We start from the raw sequence: 17099 nt of genomic DNA on the forward strand, positions 1-17099 counted from the left end.
ACTATGTTCCTCAGCAACTGGCGTACACAGGCATACGGCCTCTGATATTGGAGGTAGCCATCAGGACTAAGCTGATTTGTTGTTGTTATTATTATTATTATTATTTATTTATTTATTTATTTATTTATATAGCACCATCAATGTACATGGTGCTGTACAGAGTAAAACAGTAAAACACAGTAAATAGCAAGATCCTGCCGCATAGGCTTACATTCTAATTAAATCATGGTAAAACAATAAGGAGGGGAAGAGAATGCAGACAGGCACTGGGTAGGGTAAACAGGGTAGGGTAAAACTAACAGTATAAAGTCCAAACAACATCAAGTTATAAAAGCTTTAGGAAAGAGAAAGGTTTTTAGCTGAACTTTAAAAGCTGCGATTGAGCTTGTAGATCTCAAATGTTCTGGAAGAGCGTTCCAGGCGGAAGGGGCAGCAGAAGAAAATGGACGAAGCCGAGCAAGGGAAGTAGAGACCCTTGGGCAGGCGAGAAACATGGCATCAGAGGAGCGAAGAGCACGAGCGGGGCAATAGTGTGAGATGAGAGAGGAGAGATAGGGCAGAGCTAGACCGTGGAAAGCTTTGAAGGTCAACAGGAGAAGTTTATATTGGATTCTGAGGTGAATTGGAAGCCAATGAAGAGATTTCAGGAGTGGAGTAACATGGTCAGAGCGGCGAGCCAGGAAGATGATCTTAGCGGCAGAGTGCTGGACAGAAACCAACGGACTGATGTGAGAAGAAGGAAGGCCGGAGAGAAGAAGGTTGCAGTAGTTGTTACAGTTTATCAAATCCTTCCACCGAGAAGGGCAGTGTGACATACATAGCTCTTCCCCACAGCTGATTTAAGTCTAACAGCAAGCTTGCAAGGTAGGTTAAGTCAAGGGATTTGCAGAAAGAAGTCCACAGTGATTGCCATGAAACTGGCCCGGGGTCTGCCTAGAACTAGTGATAGTTCTAGTGAACTGTGTGTATTCCTACAAAGAATGCTGGGTGGATACTGGGCTTGTCCTAAGTCAGGAACACTTAACAGAGTAGTTATGCCTTAATTGTTAAGAGATCCCAATATGCAGTTGCATTTTAAATTTACAAAGCAAATAGTTAGACGCAGGATATAAATAGCTTTAAAAGAAGCCAGCAGCCTACTAATTCTTTCTTAAGTAACCATGATGGCTTACTAATGGTCACTTTAGAAGAATTGTATGGTCATAGGGTGTCAGACACTTTGAGTCTACTTTAGTAGGGCTGGGCTGAACTGTTAACTCATGATTAACCTGAACTTATGGTTTAAATCTGCCCCAATTCCACTGTCTAGTCTTCCTCCCTTTCTTCCACTCCAAAACATACACATTCTTTTGCAGCATTTTTGTAAGGTGAGACCATTGTCTAAGGCATTTTAAAAGTCCCTTATCATCTCTTTTACTTAAACCTCAGTGTATCATGTAAATTTAGGCAGATTTTATAATGGCCTTTTGCTTAACTTTGATGGGAGAAGAATGGAAACTGCTTTTGCATAGAAATGTCACAGTCCTCTTCAAATTCATGGCCTTTCAGCGCCACTGTATGAATCTATATATCTACATCTAACTGCCCAACTGAAGATAACACTGCCACAACACAGCTGCTTTGCCTTTAAGACATCACAACCTGTTTGTTTCCTTGCCAAAGACTATAACAACAACTACATCCTAAACTTAACTGAGACTTGACGTCATTTTCTTGAACATAACCTCTCAATTTACACTGATTATAAGGAAATCTTAATTTGTTTTCCCCCTTTTACATCAATAAAAATGATAGGTTGTATCCAGTTAAGTCCCATTCATTTCAATGGGTCTTCCCTTAGTAGGACTAACATTGGATACAACCTAATTAATTTTAAAATTATTATTTTTGGGTGTGCCAGATTCTTATTATTATTATTTATTTATTTATTTATATAGCATCATCAATGTACATGGTGCTGTACAGAGTAAAACAGTAAATAGCAAGACCCTGCCGCATAGGCTTACATTCTAATAAAATCATAATGAAACAATAAGGAGGGGAAGAGAATGCAAACAGGCACAGGGTAGGGTAAACAGGCACTGGGTAGGGTAAAACTAACAGTATAAAGTCCGCACAACATCAAGTTTTAAAAGCTTTAGGAAAAAGAAAAGTTTTTAGCTGAGCTTTAAAAGCTGCGATTGAACTTGTAGTTCTCAAATGTTCTGGGAGAGCGTTCCAGGCGTAAGGGGCAGCAGAAGAAAATGGACGGAGCCGAGCAAGGGAAGTAGAGGCCCTTGGGCTTGCGAGAAACATGGCATCAGAGGAGCGAAGAGCACGAGCGGGGCAATAGTGTGAGATGAGAGAGGAGAGATAGGAAGGAGCTAGACTCTCTCTCAAACACACACACACACACACACCACCATCACACTTGGGATGTCTTGGACATCTGATCCACCCAGTTTCTCCTGCTGTCTAAGCCCTGGCTTCCAAATTTTCTAGATATTGTGGATGCAAGCATGCACAGAAATATCCTATGTTTTACTATGGTTTGTGGTTTTAAGTTTGTTTTGTAAACCATCCAACCAGCATCTGCTAATAGGCAGTATAGAAATGTAATAACTAAACGTACAAACAGGCTTGTTGAAACTGCAATATTGGCATCCATAAGGAGCAGCAGAGAAAGATGCAACCAAAATTGCCAACTTTTCATGCAGCATATGTCACACACTGCCTTTCTAACAGCGGCTTGATGGGCAGGATTTTCATACCATACAGAGAAAACATGATCACTTGCTAATTATTGCAGGCCAGGCTGCTGCTAAAGACATCGCTACAGAGAATAATCGACTCCTTTGCAGCCCCATAGGCAACATGGAGCACGACACCCACACTATTTAATTAGCGCTTTTATCCAGGGTGACCCTATGAAAAGGAGGACAGGGTAGGGTGACCCTATGAAAAGGAGGACAGGGCTCCTGTATCTTTAACTGTTGTATTGGAAAGGAAATTTCAGCAGGTGTCATTTGTATATATGGGGAAACTGGTGAAATTTCCTCTACATCACAACAGTTAAAGTTGCAGGTGCCCTGCCCTCCTTTAAATCTGGTCACTCTAGTATAGCTCCTGCACCTTTAACTGCATGATGAAGAGGGAATTTCACCAGGTTCTCCATATATACAAATGACTCCTGCTGAAATTCCCTTTTCTATGCAACTGTTAAAGGTACAGGAGCCCTGTCCTCCTTTTCATATGGTCACCCTAGGACAGGGCTCCTGTATCTTTAACAGTTGTATATAGACAAGGGAATTTCAGCAGGTGTCATTTGTATATATGGAGAACCTGGTGAAATTCCCTCTTCATCGCAACAGTTAAAGCTGCAGGAGATATACGAAAGTGACCAGATTTAAAAGAGGGCAGGGCACATGCAGCTTTAACTGTTGTGACAAAGAGGAAATTTCACCAGGTTCCCCATATATACAAATGACACCTGCGGAAATTCTTTTTTCAATACAACTGTTAAAGATACAGGAGCCCTGTCCTCCTTTTCACATGGTCACCCTATTTTATCTGTTATCAGCAGAAGCGGTCGATTTTATATTTTAGCCCGTTATTGGCCAACTAGGGAACAGAACGGGCTATTGTTGTGATAAAAAAATCCTGGCTCCTCAAGCCCAGTGCCTCTGAGCATGTGCGGAATGCTTCATCTTTTAAGGGTTACCATCTATTTGTTTTAAAGAACACTTCTTATAGAAAGTAGGGGAATAATAAGGAACAAAGCCAAACATTCCTCCCCCCTCCCCCGCTCCCAACACCCAATTTCACATCCTCTTATTCTGGCAGTTGGACAGGATGCTGATATTCAGGCCAGTGGCAACTCTAGGTGAGAAAGAGCACAACAGGGAAGTTATTCTAATTTCTAGAATTCTTCATTAGTAATTCTGCAAGACCACACAACCCAACCAAGTTTACCACTTTTAGTCCCGCTTACTGAAAGGGAGGAGTTGAAAAGATTCCTCAAGTGCTTACATTGGCTTGGGTTGTGCTCACGTTCTGTGCTGTTGTGACGGGATGGCCATTTAAAGGAATTTGTCATTTACAGCCAGGAAGGAACAGGCCATCATATTTAATTGGCTCTTGACTTGCACTTGGTTGAGGAAATTCAGTTCACATTTTAGAACTCCATGGGTCAGTGAAAGAAGTGGTTTACCACTTCCTCTTTGGAGAAGCAGTTTAAACCTTCTGAAACTGAACCGATGCTTTTGTAAGGAGATGATTGTTGAGGCTGAGAATGAAATGGCAGAGCTCTGAAGTGATAGAAGGTACTGTGTCATTTTCAAGCTGCAGTCAGAAAATTACGTTCTTGGACTATTCCAGTGGTTCCCAAACTTTTTCAGGTAACCGCCCCCTTGGTTCCACAAACTCATGCCCTGCGCCCCTAACCTACACTATAAAAATCATTATTCAGAATAGCGGTTTTCAACGACCCACTAAGGAAGATAATAACAATAAAATTTAAAACAGTAACAATTAATTGAATATTTATTCAAAATCCAATTACTTTTTTAGTTTATTCAATTAAACATGATTGATGAACTTGATCCAGTGATATCATCTTTTCAAAGTCTGATAGTCATTTAGCAAGAATATTAGATATCACATTTAGTAACTAGGGTAGAGTACCTCACTATTCTGTAAATTCTTAATTTGATAGATGGGCTTGATGAAGTGATACCAGTTTCCCAATGTCTGGTTTAAAGTCACTTAACATGAGTCTTAAATCGCCACGTTTAGTAATCTGGAGTCCATTTCTTTGCTTGGAGAGAAGTAGGCAGACCACACTAAAACCACATTCCTCCAAATATGATGTTGGAAATGCAACCAGGAGCTTCTGAACCACTCTCCATAGTGCAGGATAGCGATCAGAAATTTCCTTCTGTAACCAAAACTCCTGCTATGATTTCTTAAACTTTGGTTTCAGCTCAATGTCATTTTGTAGCTCAATTGGCCTCTTTAAATGGGAAGCACCCGCCGCAGGCTTGCCGGGGGAGGGAGGGAAAAGAGAGCGAACGCATCTGTTTTGTAGCCAGCATGGCAGGGCACACCAAGCAGAGTATGTCTCTTCATTAGCGTTTTGGTGCTTTTGAAACATTTCAATTCACCGTTAAAAGGACTCCTCCTAAATGGTATTAATATATGCGTGGATTCTTCCCCTATATGGCGTCGGACCAAACTACGTTCTTCCATAAAAATGTCCCTGGGTTTTAAGACCTTCTGGAGAGGCGCTTCTTGGAAAGGACCACCTTGAGCGCCCCCCTGCTGCCCCTTTGTCTCTTAGTGCCCCCTGCCACCCCGTTTGCCTCTTAACACCCCCCTATGCAATCCCTTGGGGGGCGGTACCACCCACTTTGGGAACCACTGGACTATTCCCTATGTAAAACCATTTCAAGCCAAAACTTCCCTGTGAGGAGAAAACTAGCACAGCAGGGAGAGAACTGGGCTAGAACCTTCCTCCATGGTATAAGTTTTCTGATTGCAGGGAATTTTCCATATGGATGACCATTAAAAATGGTAGCCCTGTTCAAGCATCCTCTACACATACAACCTATATCTACTCTTGACATCTTGCATAGTAGTGACCCCACCCTTGGATGTCTGCACCAACATGCGGACATCCATGGGGGTGATGCAGGATGTTGGGGCAAGACCAGCAGTCCACCGCACCCTTCTCCGTGTGCCTCAAGAGTGCTGTTATCTCCTACGGTTAATTCTACCATTTTATTCTGCTGCACATGTAGACCAGGCCGTAATATTATCCACATGCAACTCTGAGGAAACATCCCCAGAATGTAATTCTGAAGTACCACCTGTAGTTTTGTCTTTAAAAATAGATATATTAGAAAGTGTTTTTTAAACAATAGAAGTGAGAGGGGCTGGCATATGGGGTATTTAATAAACATTTAAACAATTTTTCAGAATAAGATTGCAGCAAAGTAACATTCTGAAAGCCTGGGTGATAAAACAGTCTTCACCTTGTGCAGAAAAGATAACAGATAACCTGTATCCCTCTCTTATTCACTCTATCTTTGTCCTTTACAGTCTCTTCCCCTTTTCCTTATAGGGAAGGGAAAGGAACCTCTCGTGCAAGCACTGAGTCATTACTGACTCTTGGAGGGATGCCAGCTTTTGCTGATGTTTTCTTGGCAGGCCTTATAGCGGGGTGGTTTGCCGTTGCCTTCCCCGGCCGTTTTTCCTTATAACAAAACCTTAAACAATTCCTACGACAATGTGATGAAGAGTCTTGTGGCATCTTAAAGTCTAATGCATTTATTCTGGCACAAGCCTTCATGGGTACTGTCCACTTCATCCGATACATCAAGTGTTAACCTCACATTAGCAGCTGCATATGCACATGCTCATGAGGGGTGGGTGGAGAGAGATGTAAACTGTGTCATCAGAGGAAATTGAAATGCAAAAAGTACGGATAAGGGTGATTACCAGAATAGTTGCCATTCACAAAACTTCATGATAACCTAGACATCATTGCAATAATGAGCTGATTAACATATAGTGTGATGAAAATCAACACAAACCTTTGACCTTAGTCATACCACAAGAAATAGAATTGACTCTCTTGATGAATTGTACTTAAGCAATTTTGTGTTGAGATCTTTTTTTGACATTCCTTTCTTCAAGAATGGCCACCAAAGAAAACATTAGTTGTGTCCCACCTTGTGTGTGTGGGTGTGTGTCTTGTGAGTCAAGTGACCCAGTTTTGGGTCCTAACCATGACCCAACCAGGTCTAGCTCACTGGTTTTAAGATAAATGGGCTGGACCTGCAGCTATCTATCTATCTATCTATCTATCTATCTATCTATCTATCTATCTATCCATCCATCCATCCATCTATCTATTATTATTATTATTATTATTATTATTATTATTTATTTATTTATTTATATAGCACCATCAATGTACATGGTGCTGTACAGATAACACAGTAAATAGCAAGACCCTGCTGCATAGGCTTACAATCTAATAAGTTGTAGTAAACAATAAAGAGGGAAGGAGAATGCAAACAGGCACAGGGAAGTGTAAACAGGCACCGGGTAGGGAGAAGCTAACAGTATAGAGTCAGAACAAACTCAATATTTGAAGGCTATAGGGAAAAGAAAAGTTTTTAGCTGAGTTTTAAAAGCAGTGATTGAGTTTGTAGTTCTCAAGTGTTCTGGAAGAGCGTTCCAGGCGTAAGGGGCAGCAGAAGAAAAAGGACGAAGCCGAGTAAGGGAAGTGGAGGTCCTTGGGCAGGCGAGAAGCATGGCATCAGAGGAGCGGAGAGCCCGAGCGGGGCGATAGTGTGAGATGAGAGAGGAGAGATAGGCAGGAGCTAGACCGTGAAGAGCTTTGAAGGTCAGCAGGAGAAGTTTATATTGGATTCTGGAGTGAGTTGGAAGCCAATGAAGAGATTTCAGAAGTGGAGTGACATGGTCTATCTATCTATCTATCTATCTATCTATCTATCTATCTATCTATCTTTATGACCACTTGAAAATTGCCAGAGATCTTAACAGACCAATTGATCAACCTTTATTTGTTGTTCTACAAATCAAAACATATACACAATTCATCTTTTCATGACATTTCTTTCTTTTAGAATCATAGAATCATAGAATAATAGAGTTGGAAGGGGCCTATAAGGCCATCGAGTCCAACCCCCCCGCTTAGTGCAGGAAGCTTTTGCTGGAATCTTTGCCAAAACCAGCACCATATTATAACAATCACTAGCCCTAGACCAGGGCCTTGTTAGCCTATTCGATAATCCGGCCCTGGTCAAAATGGATTCTTTCTCCATTGTCAGGGGAAAATAAAAGAAGGGCAGGGCCAGCTACAGGTACACTTTCATCCGCTCTGCAACCTCTCCATGGACTAGCTGAATGGAGTTCGTCGACTGCCAGCTGAGAACCTCTGGGCTTCACTATGTACTTTTTTTTAAAAAAAATAAATGTTCAGAACATTGATGTGACACCATTCAGCCATCCCTCAACACCCTGTTGTGTATGAATATGTATCTAACATGAGTTTTCAAATGTTTTATTAACCACCAAAACGGTTTATTATTAATCAAATGTTCAGTTACAGACTTTCCATCAATAAAATTTTCATTTCCCAAATAGCCTCTATTGTTACGTTTGACAATTGTTTTGTTGCAGATGATGACGATGATTCTCTTTTCTCACTTGTGGTAGTTTTCTAGATGAACATGACGGGCATTGCCAAGTCATGCTGTCTTTTACGGATTCAGAATTTTTCTGACTATTGAACATGTTTAAAGCATGACTGCTTTCTGGATGTTGGTGTGGCTGTATTTTGGTAGGCCCAGTTTCTGAAAGTTTTCTGTAAATCTTTTTGATGTGATGTTAGTGACAAATGTGACTAACAGAATAATTGTAACTTTTTCTTGTTGTGATAGTTCTTTAACTTCCATAGCCAGTGTTGTATATTTTCCTCTCTTTTCCTCTTCCTTTTGTACAATATTTCTATCATTAGGTATTGCTATGTCAATAAGGTAAGTGGGTTTCCCCCCCCTCCTTTTTTGTTTATAACTATTATGTCTGATCGGTTGCAAGGTGCTGTCTTGTCCATGCGAATTGTTCTGTCCCAGTATATTTTATGATCTGCATTTACCAAGATTGTTTTGGGTGAGTAAGTATAGTATCGTGTTGGTTGTTTGATGAGGTTGAATTTGATGGCCAGTTGTTGGTGAATTATTTTTGCAGCTGTACTGTGTCTGTTCATATTGATCAGCATCAATTATACCACAGCTGGGTGTGGTGTTGGGAAGGAAATATGACTGAGAGAAAATGGTTTAATTTTTGTGAAGGATGTAGACCACAAAAAAATACTTTTTTTCTGAGGGAACAGATAACATTTATTAATTTGCTTGTTGGGTTTTAGTACGTGGCGGTGTTTGGGACTTTTTCTTCCATGCTGTGAGGGACAATCGCTGCGCGGAAGGTTACTAGTGCAACTGGCGGAAGACTCCGTCAAACTCCTTCTTCCATCTCCAGTGCTTTGCGGCTCAACCCAATTTTGCCCAGCTTCCCCGCCCCCACTTCTTCATCTTCCCCTGGCGCAACCAACCCCTAGTAGTGAAAATGCCGGGAAAAGACTGGGGTGATAGGCGGGACTAAGCGCCGCGAGGTCCAACCTGACACCCGTCGCGGCCAATCCGGCGGCTTTTCACGCCCTCCTCTCCTCCCTCCGCCCCCACTTGACGCCACGCGCCTCGCACCCTGGCGATTGGCCGCCGCCGCCGCCAATCGCTGCGAGCTGAGGCAGCCAGCGAGCGGAGGAAGGCGGGGCGAAGGGTGAGGGAAGGGACAGGCGTTAGCCCTAACCCCGCCCCTTTCCACCCTCTTATCCACTCCGTACGGCAGCTTCCTCGTGATGGACGACCTCTGCGGCCAATAAGCTCCGATCTGGGAGTTGTTGAGCGGGGAGTGAAAAAAGGAGTCGAGGCGGGGCCGGCCCTCGGCAGCCAATGGCGGGTGTGGAGCCGTGAGGGGCAGCCAGCGAGAAAGGGAGCGAGGGTGGCAGAGGCGCAGCTCGGGGGCGAGGAGGTTGGTCTCTGAGGTGGCGGGGGGGATGGTTGGGGGCCATGGTCCGGTGAGGGGCCGAGGGGGGAGGGGAGCGCCGACTGGGACCGGGCTGAGAGGCCGGTTTAGGCCCCGGGCCTGGGCTGCGCGAGGGGGTGGCTCCCTCGCTTTGTTGTGGTGGGAGTAGGCGGTGCTGCGGTGGGGGGAGGGGAGGCGAGGGGAGGGGGCCTCCTCCGGGGGAGGGGAGGGGGTGCTGATGATGATGGAATCCGCCCCCTCCCCCCACAAGGCTCCGCTTTTGAGGGGCTCAGATTGAAAGGAGGCGGCAGATGATCGGGTGTGTGTGTGTTTGCTGTCCCCCCTCCAGTCGCCCCTCCCTCTCTTCCAAGCTCCATCCTGCACCTCTTCTCTCGGGCGGAAGCAACCCCCTTCTCCCTCCCCCTCCCACGAATTCGAAGAGCTTGGCTCCTCAGGTGTAAAGTGTGCGTGGGATCGCAGCCCTCGCCTGTAGACGCTTCAGCTTGGGAGCCAGCACGCCTCGAATTCCCCACGGGGGGGACGGACGGGGGCAACTTTCCGACAGAACGGGGCTCGTGTAACAAGTCGGCCGTCCCGCTTTGCAGACGACGACGACGACGGCTGCCACGAAATCCCCACCGAGCGAGCAGCTCCTCGGACTTGCTGCGAGGCGGAGGTGGTGCATAGGATCGGGCGTCGTGCAAACCCCATCCAAAGGCACGTTTACACGGAAGCAAGTCCCCTTTGAGTTCAAGCGGGGCGGGTTGGTTTTTTTTTTGCTCCCAAGTAAGTGTGCGTAAGGATTACAGCCCTAGGCATAGTTACTAAGGACGAAGTCCCGCTGAACTCACTGGGATTTACTTCTAAGTAGACATGGGTAGGATTGTAACTGTTAGTTTTCCTTTTTTGTGTAGTGGGTAAGAGTCGAGCAATGGAAATCTGCGGATATGAGTGTTTGGTATTTCCCTCATTCCCTCTCAACCAACAATAATGCTTCCTTGCAAGTAAAAGTGTGTGTGTGTGTGTGTGTGTGTGTGTGTGTGTGTTTAAGACTGCAATTTAAAAACACTAGGCAGAGCAGACTTGCTGCTCAGTAAACGTGTTTAGCATTGTGGGGTGTATTTGCATTCTCTGTTGCTGGGATCTGGAGGGGGGGTCTGGAGCCAATACACTACTTGTTTTTAAAAAACTATAATGGGGTGAAACGTAGTAACACCCAAGATCTCTGCTGTAGTGGGAAGGAAAACAGCAAAAGCCCTTTTTGCTGCCCCTTTCTTAACAATGAAGTAGTTGGGAGTACAGTAGTTACTCAAACCATGCCTTCCAGAAAGGCTAGGAAGGAAATAGCCAAAACAAGGAGCTTTAGGGCAATCCTTCCTTATCTCCTAAGCTTTTCCCCCTTCCAACCATTGTAGCAAACCAATAATAAGATTAAAAGAGTAGTTTTTGTCTTCTCTTCCTAAATGGAACAAAAATGACTTAAGGTTTTAGCTTTGGGGATCCATCAAAACCAAGATTTAGGACAAAAGAGGTTTTCTGTAATGTTTTCTCCCATTCTTACCCCAAATGGTTTAAAGCAGGCATAGCTCCCACCACCACTGACTGAAATATTTCTCTGTATGTGTTTGTACTTAATATACAAAGGAAATAATTTCTCTTCACTTACATTTCTTTCACACGTCTATTCATTTTCCTAACCTCAGAATTTAGTCTTTGTAGAAACCTTTCTTCAGTGGGGAAATCCCATGTCCTGTCTCAGAAAGGGTGTCTTTGTCAGATAAAGGATACATGTTGTATTTTGAGAGGGAAGGCTCTTAAAGTAGTTTCCAGTCATAAAAAGTGAAGTGGTTGCTACATATTTTGCATACACACACTTTTAGCATTTGGTCAGACACATATGCACTGCTCAAAAGGTGTAAAAAAGGATGCTGAAGCTTTCTGAAATGAGGTGTTAAAAAGCGAGCAATACAATCTCGCTCACAGTTGTGTACATTCAAGATCTCAAATGTGTGCAAGATACTGGCTGGGGTATTCAGCAGTTTATATCTTGGTAGCAGTGAATGCATGTGGCTTTCAAGAATTGTTGGTATTCTTGTCTAGGCTGATGGATTATGCACAAGTGTGTTTCTCCAGGCTAATTTACTGCTGAGTGGGGTAGATTTGTTCTTGTAATACAGGAAAGGCTGATTATGACAGTAAAAGGTAATACTTGGGAAGTGTATTTCTGTGGAGTGAGTTGTGTTCCAGAGTAATTTAAGTTGCGTACCTTATGTGCTCATGTGGCAAACAATAAACGTCTGCTTGAAAGAATTTAAAATAGGCTTGCTAGGCAAAGAGGTAAGGAAGGTGGAGAGTAGCTGATTGCTTCTACCCCATCACTCACCTAATGTAAGAATCAAACCGGTCTGGTCTCAACTGTTTTTATATCTTTATGTAAGTATATTTTGGTTGCCTTTTAGGGCATTGCCCTCACAAGGAGGCTTACATAGACAATCATAAAACATTAATACATTGGGTTGGATCCAATAGGACCTTTATGTGGGTGACCTAGACCCACTGGCCCAGCAACTGTGCTGCATACACAGTCCCTGCCATTGACAATCACAGTGTAGCACTTCCAGGGGTAAGTGTGTTTTGCTTCTGCTCATTTCGGTGCTTGCCCCACGGAAGCACTACATTGCGGCTGCTAGTGGTAGGGGCTGCTGGCAGGTCTGGGGCGCTCATGCAAGGGGCCCCGTCGGAGCCACCCTGCTAAAATAACAAATTCTAAGCAAGTGTAAACCAGCAGCTTTAAAAAATGAATACGGTTTAAAGCCTTTCAACAGTTGAAATTGTTTCAATTTCATAGTGACTTCAGAAAGCGTGTGATGTATTGTGGTACCTAAAAGCATCATTAAGGCAGCCTTTGGAAGTAGTTACTTGCCTCTTTGGTTCAAAATGGCTAAGCAGGGAAAAGTGGAAATAAATGATCAAATAGGTGAATTGAAGTTTATGAGACTTAGTCCTCAGACAGCATGTCTAGAAATGGGCTACATGTTCTTTTTAAGTCACAAATAATTTACATAAGTATGTGGAATGGTGTGGACTAGTAATTCTTTTTGTGGACTTTTAACCTGCGTGGATTTATTTGCAAGGCTGCAATGTCTAGGAATGAGGCATGCTGCCTTTGTCCTAATCTGCAAGTTTTCAAAATCTTGCAGTTCTAATAGATAAGGGTTTTTGGCGTTTTGCACTCTGAAGAGCAGGAGAGCAATTTTTAAATAGCATTTTGCACATTGAAAATGCTCCATAATCTCTTTGCTTGTTCTTGCAATAACCCAGTCACGATATATTGCTGCTACTCCCTTTTACACTTAAAGGGGATTGGTGCCCAAGGCCATCAGTTGAATCTATTGCTCATTTGGGAATTGAGCCCAGGCTTAAATGCATCATACCTGCTCTGAAACTGAAAGAGTAAGGTCTATCTTTTATGATTCTGGGGTGCTTCTAGTTAGATCAGGGGTGGACTGTACATGGCCCATTGGCTGTTTTCAGTCCCCCAGTGTTCCCCTGGAGTGCTTTGAAACGGCCCCCACAAGACAAGAAGCGGCCACCAATACAGCCACTTTTCCATGGTGTTCGTGCCCCCTGCCTGAGCACTGCCACACAGAAAAACAGCCAGCAATCTTGCCTCTCTCTCCCACGGAAGCGTATGAGATGCTTTGGTCTGCTCTCAAGGGGTTCTGTGGAGCAGGGGGGTGATCAGCTACCCTCTTGTACCATTGAGCTGAATACAGTTAGATGGTAAAGATATAAACAAAGATGTTAAAGATAAAAATATATATTCCCACACTATGTATCTGAAATATTTTCACTTACTAATCAAGACTGGCTTGTGTTCAAGATAGTTGTCATTCCAGCTTTTGCAACCTAATGAACAAATGACTGCATTCTTTGAGAATAATGGGTTAACATTACTCCAGTATGTCCTGGTCTAATGGAAATGGAAGTTCCTGCAGACTCGAGAACCTACTACAAACTTGGTTTTCATGCCTTGATTCTTTTGGTTTTTAGGATATCAGGTGCAGTTGCAAATGTAAAACTTCTAGTTCTGAGTAGAAAAACAATTGTAAAGTTAGGAAAACAATCACTTGTACTTAATTTTATTTTAACTGCAAATCGGTTTTCAGGCTTTCTTTTTCAGTTCTTAATTGAATAGAAATACTCAAGTTGAGATCGCTTAATATTGTCTTCACGGACATACTCTTGTGAATAACTGGAGGAGAGGCTGTAGCCCAGTGGTAGAACGCACATTTTGCATGCAGAAGGTCCCAGGTATGATCCTGGCATCTCCAGGTAGGGCTAGGTAAGAATCCTGTCTGAAACCCTGGAGAGGTGCTGCCAATCAGTGTCAACAATACAGAGATAGATGGATTCAGGATAATAGACCTGCCTGCCATACTGTGGTTCCTTCCCAGCATAATAGTATTCAGAGATTCGACTACATCGTGATGACCATTTTTTAGGGCTGCCAAGGACCGATGAAAGTTCCTTCGGGCCCTGGAGTTAACTTGGGACTAGCTCTAAAGCAGCATTCCCCCATCTGTTGCACTCCAGATGTTTTGAGCTACAGCTCCCATCAGCCCCAGCCAACATGGCCTATAGAAGGTGTAGTCCAAAACCATCTGGTGTCAAATACGGGTGGTTGTGGGTAATGGGAGCTGTAGTCCAAAACCATCTGGAAGGTGCCAGGTTGGGAATGTTGCTCTAAAAGATGAAGTTGCACCAGGATTGTGACTTACTCTTATGGATAATGGCTCACATGAGTGATCTAGTTGTCCGAGCAGTATAATGTCAGAGAAGAGGGCTTGTGTGCGATCTTACCTCTTCCAAGCAGTTACTTGCAAGAAGCTTGGTATAAGCTGAACTGAAGCTCAGTTTCGTATTTGACACCTGTGTATTTAAAAAGGTGCTGTAGCAAAAGGAGGTTATTAGACTATTTTTTTCTGGCTGCGCACCTGATGGGAAATCTAAATTTACAAACTTAAGTAATGATGTGTTAGATGTCTTAAATATCAGAGGTTGTAGTTACCCGCCTAGAGAGGCTGCTGCTAAGTTTTCATTGTAAAAATGTTATGGTGTCACAAATGTATATAATAGAAACCATTAAGAGCGGAAGAAAAGTTTAAGTTGTCACCAATAAGCGACAGAGTGCAATCCTATATACGTTTAGACAGGCTGGGGCATGTTGGGAGTTGTAGGGCTTTTACATGCATAAGATTGTACCCTAATGTGTTCCCATAGATACTGTGGGTGTTGTTACATTCCTTTGAGGGAATGGATTGGCTGCCTGTTCTGACAGGTAGTAATACGGTGCATCACCAGGAATAAAGGGGCTTTGATTAGGGGCATGTAGTCTCATAGGAAACTCCAGTGCATGGCAAGAGTGGCAGAATTCTTTAGTTTAAGGAGCTGGTTTCTCCTAGTCAAGCTTCTTGGTAGCTGGCTGGAAGGGTGGCTGAGAAGCATCTGAAGCCCCCTGGCTTACTGGCATATTGCCTTTGCTCTGATGTAGTGGCCTCTGGAGCTGTTTGGGCGTTTTGAAAAAGAGGGGGATAACTTGCCTACAGAGAGAAGTGACCTGCTCTTTCGTGCTCAGTTTGGACCTTCCCGTGCAGTTTCCTGAACAAAATTACTTTGTGTGGTGGCTCTGGCCATGTCAAATCTTGTGTGAGAAGCATGGCTTCACACCTGATAGGCACTACTTCAAGCAGGAAATGAGAGTTCTCCTTTCATTTCCTGCTTGGAAGGGCAGCTGTCGGGGTTAGTCGCATCTTGCAAGTCAAAGGTGGCTTGAGTGGAAGATGAGGGTGCTGCAGAATATGTTGGGCCAGCTACTGCCCCATCTGAATGCCAGCTGGCTACCTCTGATGTACAGTCTTAACAAGTAGTAATCACTTCTTCATATGGCTGCATTCTTGTGAGATGTAAACTCCTTTGATCATGTAAGTGCAGTTTTAAAACCAGCAATGTAAGTATTTTCCTATGGCTGTTAAGAGTGTGTACAAGGCAATGAGTAGACATTAGGACTCGAGTTCTGATCTGCTGGATGGAACACTTTAGAAAGAAGGGGAGCACTAATGTAAAACCACACTGAGCAATTTCCCATTTAAGTAGTTACTTAGTTAGTTCCCTCTCCTCTTGGAGGCTGGGCGGGATATCACTTATGTCTATGCAGTGGAAGGAGATGATAAGGTTAGGGAAGAGGGGAAGGAAGCCCTCTTCTCCGCATTGTGGCTAGTGTAGAGATGTCCCTGAGCAACTAGATCATGTGCTTTGTGTAGTTAAATCTTGCCTTCTGGTTGCAATTCATGTGTTTTATCTCCACAGTGTTAAGTGTTTGCACAATTGAAATTTGCTGGTGGTTGCATGACATCATAGTGGATAGGAGGAATTTCCTTCCTATATATAATACTAGAATTTGAGGCCCAGCATTGGGCAAAAGGCAGGATACAAATAAATATAATAATAATAATAGAACTTGGGGTCACTCAATGAGATGAATTGACATTAGTTTAGGGAATAAAGAAGATTTTCATACAACACATAATTAACTTGTGGAGTTCTCTATTGCATTATGTGTTGGTGGCCACTAGTTTAAATGGTTTGTAAAGGGTTTTAAGGTTTGTGGTCTACCAGTAGCTATTAACCATAATAGCAAAACAGAACTTCCATTGCCGTAGGTGCTTGTGAAGGTACATGGATGACTTCAGACCTGTGTTCTGTTCTGCAAAGTGGTTCTTAAACTTTTACTTGTATTGAGTTTTAAATGTAGGATATCTCAGCTACCTCTGAATAAAGACTTCTTATGTTTATCCTAGTGTACACTCAAAAATACAGATTTTTTTGTCTATGATGTATGGCATCTTTGAAACTCATGCTACAGTAACTATTACTATTTACTATGCTGCTGTATGATCATGTGAGTACTATGGGTAAAGAAACCAACGTAACAAATCATAGTTTGATCATGGTTTGCTTTAATAACAAGATTTAGCCAAAGTCAGAGTTTCCTGAATTTCTATGTAATCAGAAATTGTAGTTTAGTCAGATGTAAGATTGGAAGCTTCCATTCTCTTGCTTGAGAAGAGAGGATGGTGAGAGCTTGAGCCTGAATCTCGCTCAAAGTAGTCTAAACTAGGGATGGGCAACCTTGTGTCTTCCAGATATTTTGACTACAACTCCAGTAAACCCCAGCTAGCATGGCCATTAGCCAGGCATTATTGGGAGTTGTAGCCCAAAACATCTGGAAGACACCAGGTTTCTTGCACTTGGACCTTGGTTTAGACAACAATCTAAAACAGGCCGCTACGTGTTTATGATAGCAAAAATTGTGGTGCTGGAGATTTATGACCCTCCAATGTTTTGGCGTATAACTCACATGACCACTCAGTATTGTCCATGCTGGCTAGGGCTGATGGAAATTGTCAGCCAAAACATTTGGAGGGCTACAAATTGCTTGTTTA

General features: G+C 43.2%; 1 protein-coding gene across 2 annotated transcripts in view; it reads left to right on the plus strand.

Moving 5' to 3' along the window:
• The first annotated feature begins 9489 nt into the window (after positions 1–9489).
• SMAD2 (SMAD family member 2) overlaps positions 9490–17099 on the plus strand; it is a 55452-nt gene continuing 47842 nt past the window's right edge. For both annotated transcript variants that reach the window (XM_063128264.1, XM_063128265.1), the window contains exon 1: positions 9490–9600. The gene's annotated coding sequence lies outside the window, so the exon portion shown is untranslated. The remainder of the gene's footprint in view (positions 9601–17099) is intronic.

This window comes from Elgaria multicarinata, chromosome 6, assembly GCF_023053635.1.
Source record: "Elgaria multicarinata webbii isolate HBS135686 ecotype San Diego chromosome 6, rElgMul1.1.pri, whole genome shotgun sequence".
Lineage (NCBI taxonomy): Eukaryota > Metazoa > Chordata > Lepidosauria > Squamata > Anguidae > Elgaria > Elgaria multicarinata.